This window comes from Biomphalaria glabrata, chromosome 2 (genome assembly GCF_947242115.1).
Source record: "Biomphalaria glabrata chromosome 2, xgBioGlab47.1, whole genome shotgun sequence".
Classification (NCBI taxonomy): Eukaryota; Metazoa; Mollusca; class Gastropoda; family Planorbidae; genus Biomphalaria; species Biomphalaria glabrata.
In genome coordinates, this window is record NC_074712.1 from 33,510,807 (window position 1) to 33,523,010 (window position 12,204).

Below are 12,204 nucleotides of genomic sequence, written 5' to 3' on the forward strand. Positions count from 1 at the left end.
CTTTCTTAATGATTTGCCCAGCTCACTACGGTCCAAAAAAACTGCTATATGCTGACGATATTGTCCTCTGGTCAACCGGGAAGAAAGCCGACCAAATTCAGGCGGCACTTCAAGCAGACCTCCATACCATCTCCTCGTATTGCGACAAATGGCAGATTCAGATAAACGTTGCCAAAACGACCTGGTCCCTGTTCAGCCTAGGAATCGACATCCTTAAGGCTCCATTCGAGCTTCAACTCGGTGGGCTGCGACTCCAGCGTGAAAATACGCCAAAATATCTAGGGGTGACCCTGGATAGAAAACTGTCAATGCTCCAGCACGTCCAGGAAGTTGAACGAAAAGCCTCTGAGAAGTTAGCGTTATTAAGAAAGCTGGCCAGCACAAAGTGGGGTGCCAAAGCTGACATGCTACGCACATTGTATCTAGGGGCAGTCAGATCACAAATTGAATACAGCTATACAGCTCAAGTATACGCTAGTAAAACTGCCCTCGAATCACTCGACCGGGTACAAGCACAGGCTCTACGGTTCATTTGTGGCACCTTTAGGACAAGCCCAACAAACGCTGCTGAAATCTTTACAAACGTGGCACCCTTATATCTTAGGAGGGAGAGGGCAGTACTTACGGCCTACGAGCGCTATAAAAGGGGCGACTCTAGGCTACCCACCTCAATTTTAGTGCGACAGTGGAGAGAGAGGAACCGCATTAAAATGCGATCGTTCCTACATATAGCGGCCAATTTGTCAAATTCAGCTGGACTCTCCACTGATAGAATCCCTATTAGGAGAATCAGTACGTGCCCTCCGTGGAGGAGATTGCCGGCCCCACAAATAAACCTGTCCCTGTTAGGGCAAGAGGGAGCCACCAAGAGGCGATTAACACCTGCCATTCTCCAAAATTTGGCATCCATAACTATAAAATCCTACCCATCAGATGCCATATTCTGTTATACCGATGGGTCGGTAATGAGGGACCCCGATAGATAGGGGTATGGGGCCTTTATTGTCTACCCCGACCGGACTGAACCAGATAGGCTCTCTGGTCCATGCGGCTACGCTGCATGCTCCATGGATGCCGAACTTACAGGGATAACTAGGGCGTTCGAGGCCATTAGGGCCCGAATGCTCCAACGCGAGACTAGCGCCACTACGGTGGTGTTGGTCACTGACTCTCGCTCCAGTCTCCTAGTTATGGGTGGCGGCGGGGGAGGGTCGCCCGTAATAGAAGAGGCAATCGGCGCCGCAGATAACATCCGCCGAGCTATTGGAGCTGTCGTTTATATGCAGTGGGCGCCTTCACATTGCGGAGTGAGGGGCAATGAAACGGCAGACGCCCTCGCAAGGGAGGGTGCAATGGCAGCCACACACCTCGAAGCACCAAGCACGTACTTACAAGCAACGGCACAAATCCGAGCACTCATTCATGAGAAATGGTTAAAGTCGTGGGAGGAATCCGACAGAGCACGTGGTGTCTGGCAGCGCATGCGTCACCCAGATCGCGACGATCCATGGTGGCGACTGAGGAGGTCAGAGCAGTCAATAGTTGCGCAGTGCAGGACGGAACATTGTCCTATTGGGGCATACTTTGCCCGGTTCCGCACTAACTTTGACTCCCGATGCCGTCACTGTGGAGAGAGCGTCGAAACAGTGTCGCATGTCTTGTACGAGTGTCCCCAGCTCCGCGAGCTAAGGGGGGACTTGCCTGTGCAGTCACTCGACTTGTATGGTAGCTATGAGGCACTACGCCGGACGGCTAAGTTTCTTGCCAGAGCACTACGGGAGGACTAGTCCTTCATGCTCTGATTTTTCAATAGGAGTTCATCTCAGGTTCAAGCAAGCATTTGGTAGTCTATGGTATGGCTTCAAGCTAGTTGTAAATCACTATAAATGGACCTCATTCACCAATCGTAAATAAACACATTTAGCCACCTCATAATATTAATAAAACAATGAAAAATACGTATCACTTTACAGCCTTTATGGATTACATAATTTGTATAGAAGATATACAGAATCACGTGGCTAAATGTTGTTTGTTTACGATTGGTGAATGAGGTCCTTTGGTTTCCTACTGTGGTCGCAAGGGCCCAAAGTTGAGTGATGCCCGCCCCTAGCTGTCGATGTGGACTTCAATGTAAGAATTGGGACTCTAGAAAACGTATACAACGTGCAGGTCAAAGTTGAACACAAAAGAGTTCTGAACTGGAGATAACAAGAAAAAACATAAAAAATACTTTAAAAAAAAAAGACACTACCTCCTTTATACAAATTATTAAGCAATTATTTTTCTCTTTAATTACTAATGAAATAATTATGGTTTAGCGAAAATATAGATCTTTGAGGCGTTTTAAAATAAAGGCCTATAGACAAAATGTTCCTGAATATTAATTTAATAATCTCTTGAAGGAATAGGGCCTACGTGCGGTAGTATCCGAAGGAGTATAGTCCGTTCAAGATAAATATTTTCTCGTTCTCTAGCCAAATTTAAATGTATTTACTTTTATACTTTGAAAAATTATAAGTCAAACTAGAATTTTCCCAGTGTGGCCAACGAGCTAGCAATTCTTTTCCCAATGAACTATAGCCAATGTGATACATTTACATTTTTTACAGTTGGTCACAGGTTTTTTGTCTAAATTTCCCAGGCTCTTGTGAGTCCCTGTTCCTTATGGGTCCGGGCGCATCGAGCACATCGGCACTATGGTTGCTACGCTCCTGCCTGTAATGACTAAACTCAGGACCAAACGGAAGACGTTGCTGAGTGTTGGTTCATAAAGTGCCCAAACTTTTTTAAAAAAAATTGTCCCGCCCTGTGACCTTTTAATATTCTGGCTATACCCGTATAACCTTTCTACTAACGCCTCCATCAGCATTGTTGGTAATATTTCCAGCGTACATATAGGCCTAACTACGAATACAGGTCAAAGAATGACACATTTTATTTCAAACAACTGCGCCAAAATAAATACAACTTTTGTTTTGACGGCGCATAGGAAAATGGACAAATGTTTCTGTTTTATTGACAACAGCTTTGCCGGCATCAGATGTGGAAACATATGCAGGTCGCATCTTGGTTTGCTTAGTCTTGTGAAACACTGCACTCATCCTTTATCTTCGTAATCGAAGACATTTCCATATTTGTATTTAGTTTTTTTTTTTTTTTTGTTTCTTTTCTACCCAGCTACAGCTAAAAAAAAAATCTCTTTTTCTTATGAAATTTGGTCCTTGAAAAAAGTTTTGGAGCTATATGGAAGGGTTATCCAAATCCCTTGACTAACTTATCCTAACCAGGTACGCCTCAGCGTAAAATGCAAGCAAATTATAATATCTAATTCGAACTGACTACTCGCCATAGGCTCCAGAAATACCTCATAATGAGGAGAGGCGGCCTCATGTCGTGAAGGGGGCGCTACTCACTTTGGTAGATTCCACATGTAAGATTACAAGAAAAAATAAGAGTCAACTACAAAATCAAATCTTACTTTAGGATTAAATAATAAGTAAACTAAACAGTCATATTTTCTTTGTCGTTGGAAAATAAAGGGACCAAAAAAATATCAATATTTGGATTGAACCCAAGGCATTCGTGCTATCAACGCTATGCTCTATCAACTTGGCTAACCAGCCAAACAACTATGTGCGAAACTTGAACTAAATGTTTCCATTTGGTACTTCAGTTTTCGACATGTGTCTTTTGTTCCCCACATTTGGACTCTCAAGAAATTGTGATTTAATTGTAGAAATGTCTAGACAAAAGAAATCCTATTTGAAAAGCCAACAAAGTAGACATAACTAGCCCTCTCACTGGATTATAGTTCTCACTTGTAGATGCAGTGGACGGGTGTTAGGGGAAAGCTACAAAAACATTTGGCTTGGTCTAATCTTTTTGTTTTGCATCTTCGATAGAGACCAAACTGTCACCAAACATGTACACACATGCGCACACTCAATCAAAAAGTCAGACTATGTCTATGGGCCAGCCCTATGACAAATCCAAATTACCTGTAGCACATAGGCCTAACACTTAGTTGGGCTAGCTAGTTGGAAGTCTTTCTCACAGTCTGACATTACGTTTCTATTACCTTCGTTGACACTGCAGAGTTTATTTTTATTACACAGAAGTGCACAATGGAGCGAGACTATTGTGGTTTATACAATACGGCATTGTCTTCTTGTCCCAACGTCAGGAACGTTGGAAGCATATGACACGTAGACTACATCTAGATCTAAATCTAAGCCTATGAAGATCTAACCGGCTGCTAGGGTTTACCCAATATAGTACAGCGTTTTGTTTACAATAATGCTACCAGTTACGACAATAGAATTTTTTTGAAACTAAAATAAAAAATATAGGAATAGAACATTTAGGTTAAATAAAACATCAAAACGGCGGATTGCTAAAAAGAAATTGAATGTATAGCCAAGTAAAAATATACACCTTGGCGACCCCTGTAGCATTCCTTTTGAAGCAGAGCTTAAAGTGCATTTCCCAAGGTATAAGTAATTAAACATAGGCTACATGTTTACAGACCAAAAAATAGTGTAACCAATTCGCGGAGTAGATGCCCAGGCAACTAAATATGCTCTGCGTTGTCCTATACCATTGACCGTGAAATGTGTCAATGCTGGTTTTTAAACGTAAACAACTAAGTTACTGCGTCAGAACTGATCCTTTAAAGAAGCGTTTTGACGAGATCATCTTGACTTTGGGGGGGGGGGGGGGGGGAGAGAATTTGAAGGGAACCATTAATTCTGTTTTATCTACTTATTGAGATAGAAATAGAAGAGACTGTGTTAGTGTACATGACAGCGTTAGACTTCAAGCAAATATATCACTTTTTGTTGTTGGTCTATGCCAGTCGTAATGCATCGATAGGCGGCGTTTCGAAGAGCGCTTCTTCTTGCTGCTAAAGCGTTTAATCCTGGATAAACATTGTCGGCCTTACATCACAGGTAAACCAAGCCTATCCTTATTTGAGAAGTCAGTTCTATTTCCCATTTGTCACGTTTTTCTTTGTCAGTTGAGGCCATCGCTACCTCGGTATCCCTAACTTTGTCTTAGCATAGCTTCAGTCCACACAGTGCGGTCTAGACCAGGGGTCGGCAACCTTATGAGTCGGAAGAGCCAAAAAATACAATTTACAAAATTTAAAAGTTTTTAAAGAGCCACAAAAGTTTTTTCTCGCCTGCCAACTATAAATAGTACTCACACAATCTATTTATTCTTCAATAACAAACAATTGAGCAAATAAATGCAATGGGAGCGATGGCTTTGCAAAGGTTTTAGAAAGTTTGGATCAATTTAGCTAATAACTTGTTTTTAGTTTGAAACACGACTCTAAATTTTCATTTATTATTTGGCTTCATACTTTTCTTTTAATTATATTCCTGCAAGAGAACGCTTGCTCGCACGAATATGTCGATCCAAAGATAGTCAGCATTCCAAACGCCAACTTCTTCACCACACTTTATAGAAATCTGGAAGATTATTCCATGCACAGAATCAACTCGCGGCATTCCTTTTAAAGCTGTCCACTTTTGTTTCGTTACGTACATACATTTCTGGACCTCCAACACTTCCAACTTGCTTTTTAACTCTGCTTTTTAACTCTGTAAATTTTCTACCCCACAAAGCTTTACTTTTGAAATCGAGCAATTGCATTAGATCCAGCATCAATTCCATACACCTTTGTGTAGATTTCGTGACTATTTGTGTTGAGATGCTGTACCAGGAATGCTAGAATAGTTTTGTTGGTTTTGAACTGATCAAGTCTGTCAAGAAATTCATCTTTGATTATTTTATAACTGTGCTAAAGTATTTCGTGTCAAAAGTTGCACTGATTTTTATAGCGATACTGCTTTAGACATTGAACATGAAGTAACTTACCGCTCTGAATATCTTCTGTAAAAAGAATAAATTTTTCTTCAAAACAAACCAATTCTACTACCAAAACATAGGCTATGTTTTAGATTCAGCTTATTGAACTTCTCTGTTATATCCACCATAAAGTAAACTTTTTGCCACTATTTCCCGTTCTCTAATTCAGGGGGATTTATGCCTTTACCATTTAGTAAGGTATTTATTTCATTCAAGCACAAAGCGAAACGTTTCAACCTTTGGAAAGCCATCGCACTTTATTTTGAAAAAAAAGGTCTCCATTTCATTTAAAAAGTCTTTATACTGACGATGGTAGGATGCTTTTGACAAGATGCTGTTAACAATCTTGATTACCAAATTTATGACCTTAACTATTTCGGTCGGAATTGTTTTAGGCACAAAGCGCTACTTGGTGTACTATGTAGTGAAATGTAAGAATTCCATGGTTTAGTTTGCTTCGAAGAATCAATGTTGTCCTTTTTTTTTTCTTGTCCTATTTCTGGCTCCATAAGTTGCTTTTGAAATGATTTTATTTAAATCGATCTTATTGTCTTCAAGGTATTCTTGCACGGCGTTCGCTCTATCTTTCCCTTTAGTTTGTAATGAGAATGGTAGTAATCCTAGAAGTAATTCTTTTGGAGCTTGGGAAGATATAATCCTGACAAAAAGGGCACCTTGCACCTTGTGTATATTCCGCAAGACTCATCCACAACAAGTGATAAGACAGAAGAAAGCTGAATATCTTCCACCTGCAAATATGTTACATTTGAAAACATTTTAGCTTTTCTATCTCTCACTGTTTTAGCGAATAGTGGCAAATCTTTTTTTTTTTTAAATTTATGGTTTGTTTTTAAAATCACGAAGCAGTTCTTCAGATGCATGCAGGAAGTAGTCTTGACATACCATCTGTAAATGGGTTGCCTTATTGTGCAATTTCTGGTGGTACCGCAAAGTCTACCAGATTAGCGTTACTCATAGATTGCTTCTAACTTTGAGAAGATAATCGCTTGTAACTCATTTACTTAAAACACCACACTATACGTCACAGCCAAAGCGTGTGGTGAAAATGCCAATTTGTCTTGCGTCGAAAGAGAATTAAAACCTGCATAAAACATCCAACGACTGAGTCATTCGAGAGCTTCCAACGGACTGACGACAGTGACGACTCGTGTCACGGGGAAGGGGTGTGGTGAAAAGCGAGTACAAGAGGCTGAGAAATAGAATCGGTGCCTAATACTAGTTAAACATTTCAGAACTATTTTTTAAAATGTTTCGTTAAAATAATTAATATTTGCGTATGGAACTAAAGAGCCGCAGCTTCACAGCCAAAGAGCCGCATGTGGCTCGCGAGCCGCAGGTTGCCGACCCCGGGTCTAGACACTAAGGTTAGGTCATCCCATATATCCATTTCTATTTTCTATTTTTGTACATCGATAAAACGGAAGTGGGGCACACCATTTTCACGTGTGCTTGTCGCACGTTGCCTAAAGAGGATAACTCTTCACACGGAAGACAGAATCTGTTGGCCTGTGAGTCAGTACATCAAAGTGCTTCACTCTGTCTGTGGGCCTGCAAGTCAGTACATCAGTGTTCCTCACTATGTCTGTGGGCCTGTAAGTCAGTATATCGGTGTTCCTCACTCTGTCTGTGGGCCTGTAAGTCAGTACATCAGTGTTCCTCACTCTGTCTGTGGGCCTGCAAGTCAGTACATCAGTGTTCCTCACTCTGTCTGTGGGCCTGCAAGTCAGTACATCATTGTTCCTCACTCTGTCTGTGGGCCTGTAAGTCAGTACATCATTGTTCCTCACTCTGTCTGTGGGCCTGTAAGTCAGTACATCAGTGTTCCTCACTCTGTCTGTGGGCCTGTAAGTCAGTACATCAGTGTTCCTCACTCTGTCTGTGGGCCTGTAAGTCAGTATAGCAATGTGCCTCATTCTGTCTGTGGGCCTGCAAGTCAGTACATCAGTGTTCCTCACTCTGTCTGTGGGCCTGTAAGTCAGTATAGCAATGTGCCTCACTCTGTCTGTAGGCCTGTAAGTCAGTACATCAGTGTTCCTCACTCTGTCTGTGGGCCTGTAAGTCAGTATAGCAATGTGCATCACTCTGTCTGTGGGCATGTGAGTCAGTACATCAGTGTTCCTCACTCTGTCTGTGGGCCTGTAAGTCAGTATAGCAATGTGCCTCACTCTGTGGGCCTGCAAGTCAATATAGCAATGTGCCTCACTCTGTCTGTGGGCCTGTAAGTCAGTATAGCAATGTGCCTCACTCTGTCTGTGGGCCTGTAAGTCAGTATAGCAATGTGCCTCACTCTGTCTGTGGGCCTGCAAGTCAGTATAGTAATGTGCCTCACTCTGTCTGTGGGCCTGTAAGTCAGTACATCAGTGTTCCTCACTCTGTCTGTGGGCCTGTAAGTCAGTATAGCAATGTGCCTCACTCTGTCTGTGGGCATAAGAGTCAGTACATCAGTGTTCCTCACTGTGTCTGTGGGCCTGTAAGTCAGTATAGCAATGTGCCTCACTCTGTCTGTGGGCCTGCAAGTCAATATAGCAATGTGCCTCACTCTGTCTGTGGACCTGCAAGTCAATATAGCAATGTGCCTCACTCTGTCTGTGGGCCTGCAAGTCAGTACATCAGTGTTCCTCACTCTGTCTGTGAGCCTGCAAGTCAGTACATCAGTGTTCCTCACTCTGTCTGTGGGCCTGTAAGTCAGTATAGCAATGTGCCTCACTCTGTCTGTGGGCCTGCAAGTCAGTATAGCAATGTGCCTCACTCTGTCTGTGGGCCTGTAAGTCAGTATAGCAATGTGCCTCACTCTGTCTGTGGGCATAAGAGTCAGTACATCAGTGTTCCTCACTCTGTCTGTGGGCCTGTAAGTCAGTATAGCAATGTGCATCACTCTGTGGGCATGTGAGTCAGTATAGCAATGTGCCTCACTCTGTCTGTGAGCCTGTAAGTCAGTATAGCAATGTGCCTCACTCTGTCTGTGGGCATAAGAGTCAGTACATCAGTGTTCCTCACTCTGTCTGTGGGCCTGTAAGTCAGTATAGCAATGTGCATCACTCTGTGGGCATGTGAGTCAGTATAGCAATGTGCCTCACTCTGTCTGTGAGCCTGTAAGTCAGTATAGCAATGTGCCTCACTCTGTCTGTGGGCATAAGAGTCAGTACATCAGTGTTCCTCACTCTGTCTGTGGGCCTGTAAGTCAGTATAGCAATGTGCCTCACTCTATCTGTGGGCCTGCAAGTCAATATAGCAATGTGCCTCACTCTGTCTGTGGGCCTGTAAGTCAGTATAGCAATGTGCCTCACTCTGTCTGTGGGCCTGCAAGTCAGTATAGTAATGTGCCTCACTCTGTCTGTGGGCCTGTAAGTCAGTATAGCAATGTGCCTCACTCTGTCTGTGGGCCTGTAAGTCAGTATAGCAATGTGCCTCACTCTGTCTGTGGGCATAAGAGTCAGTACATCAGTGTTCCTCACTCTGTCTGTGGGCCTGTAAGTCAGTATAGCAATGTGCCTCACTCTGTCTGTGGGCCTGCAAGTCAATATAGCAATGTGCCTCACTCTGTCTGTGGGCCTGTAAGTCAGTACATCAGTGTTCCTCACTCTGTCTGTGGGCCTGTAAGTCAGTATAGCAATGTGCCTCACTCTGTCTGTGGGCCTGCAAGTCAGTATAGTAATGTGCCTCACTCTGTCTGTGGGCCTGTAAGTCAGTATAGCAATGTGCCTCACTTTGTCTGTGGGCCTGTAAGTCAGTATAGCAATGTGCCTCACTCTGTCTGTGGGCATAAGAGTCAGTACATCAGTGTTCCTCACTCTGTCTGTGGGCCTGTAAGTCAGTATAGCAATGTGCCTCACTCTGTCTGTGGGCCTGCAAGTCAATATAGCAATGTGCCTCACTCTGTCTGTGGGCCTGTAAGTCAGTACATCAGTGTTCCTCACTCTGTCTGTGAGCCTGCAAGTCAGTACATCAGTGTTCCTCACTCTGTCTGTGGGCCTGCAAGTCAGTACATCAGTGTTCCTCACTCTGTCTGTGGGCCTGCAAGTCAGTACATCATTGTTCCTCACTCTGTCTGTGGGCCTGTAAGTCAGTACATCAGTGTTCCTCACTCTGTCTGTGGGCCTGTAAGTCAGTACATCAGTGTTCCTCACTCTGTCTGTGGGCCTGTAAGTCAGTATAGCAATGTGCCTCACTCTGTCCTACCATATGACGTTCAAGGTACGACGAAGACAGGGCAAGTGGAATGAATTTAATTTAAGTTCTCGCTTCGCGTATGTAGACCATATTTCGCTGCCTTAAAGTAAGGGTTCTCATAACAGATTTATTGTAGATCCCCATTTATCAGTAGCCTTCTGGAAAAAAAAAGGGGGGGGGGGGGGCTGATAATACATTTTGCCCTTAAAGGGTGTTATAATATGTATGCTGTGGGACAGTATGTGCGTTCTTGCAGTTGCCAGTAGCGCGGCACTATCTCCACGATAGCTTAGAGTCCATAATGTTGAAAAACAAAACAAAACACAACAACACTGACACAAAAAAAAAATACAATCTTTTTTTTTTCTTGCCTTTCCATATTACCTCCTTCTAGATTCTAGATCTATGTACTAATTCAATGTTCGTCAAAATAAATGAAGGTTTTATTGTCACGTATGTAGGTGAGGAGGGTTAGACTCACAATCAACGACATTAGCCGCTCAATGCCATTTACGTTTTAGGAAAAAAAAGTCTCAGACACTATTCTTACCACAATACAAATACATATTGGCCTACCACCACCATCTTCCCCTATACCACCAAGAATGTATAGCTGTTATTGTTTAACGTGAGAATACAGATGACAGATCTAGAAGGTAAAAAAATCTCACGCTCTTCACATAGTTCATACCGACACAACTAGCCTATATATATCAACGGTCAACCATTGTTAATCTGTATTTAAAAAATAAACAATAGATTAACACAGTGTTTCCCAAACTGTGTTCCGCGGAACTATAGTGTTCTGCGAGGCCTGAATAAGAGTTACACGAACTATTGGAATAAGTAATAGGCCACTACGTGAATTAATCTCTAAAAGCCAAAAAAAAAAGCAAAGTGTTCCGCTAAATACTCAGAATGTGCGAAGTGTTCCTATATGGAAAAAGTTTAGGAAACACTGCATTAGGCCTAACAACATTAAGGTCATGAGGCGAAAAAGGTTTTGACTGTTTTTGTAGATCTGATTTAGTATCAAAATCGTAAACACTGTTTATAACGATTTTATATTGAGTGAATATGACAAAAAGGGCTCGAAGGGGATAAGTCGAAAGAGGTAAATAACGTGTAAGCCCCCCCCCCCTTCCCCGGTAATCCAAGTTTTTTTAATTTGTAGGCCTAGCATTTTATTTTATTATAATGTATTCTATTCATACACTCAGTAATGTCATGTGGTGACAATTATCATACTGTGTCGCATTACAATCCATTATAGTGGAGCTGCCGTTATAGAGACTTGTTACTGAACTGTCGCACTACAATCAATTATAGTGGAGCTATGGAGACTTAATTGTTACCATGCTTTGCCGCATTACAATCCACTATAAGGAGCTGCCATTATAGAGACTTGTTACCGTACCGTGTCGCAATTTGATGTCTTAACATAAAGGCAACTAGCGACATTTAAAATTCTACTAATCTGATTAAATCTTCACTTCAGAAGAATGATGTTTGTCAAACTTTTGGTTAACTTCTTTTTTTTTTTTTGTTTGTTTTACAAGTTTTTTTGGACGTTCCTTCAGAAAAATTAAATGAATGACTTTCTAGCACAAGCCTCCTGCAGGACAACAGGACAGGACAGCATGACATTCATGAGCTTAAACTCGGCAACATCGTGAGCAACGCTAGTAAAAAAAAAAGGCAGGCTATAGGCCTAATATTTTCAGCACGAATATAAGAAAATATGATGTACAATCTATCATCAACCGAAGTAACGTCAAAACCTATGGGCAGTTTAGGCCAATAGCTTGTTGGCACGCCACAGCTTTGTTTGTGTTCCCCTTTTCAAGTGCCGGGTGAACATGCAAGAATAAATTAAGGCCTACCTAAAAAAAATAATGACAGCTGAAATCTTCAACTGTACGAATAGTCTATAATTACACATGGACATATTACGCGTAATTTCAAAGTAATTTGCACTACAAAATGTTAGAAGCTATAATAAGCTTCTTTAGATTTAACGTGGTCAGTTGTAAAGCGAAAGCAATTTAAATAAATTCAATTTGCTAAGATCGAACGCAATATGAACTTGTTTTTTCAAATTATTATTATTATAGCTTTTATATAGCGCTACTTTCA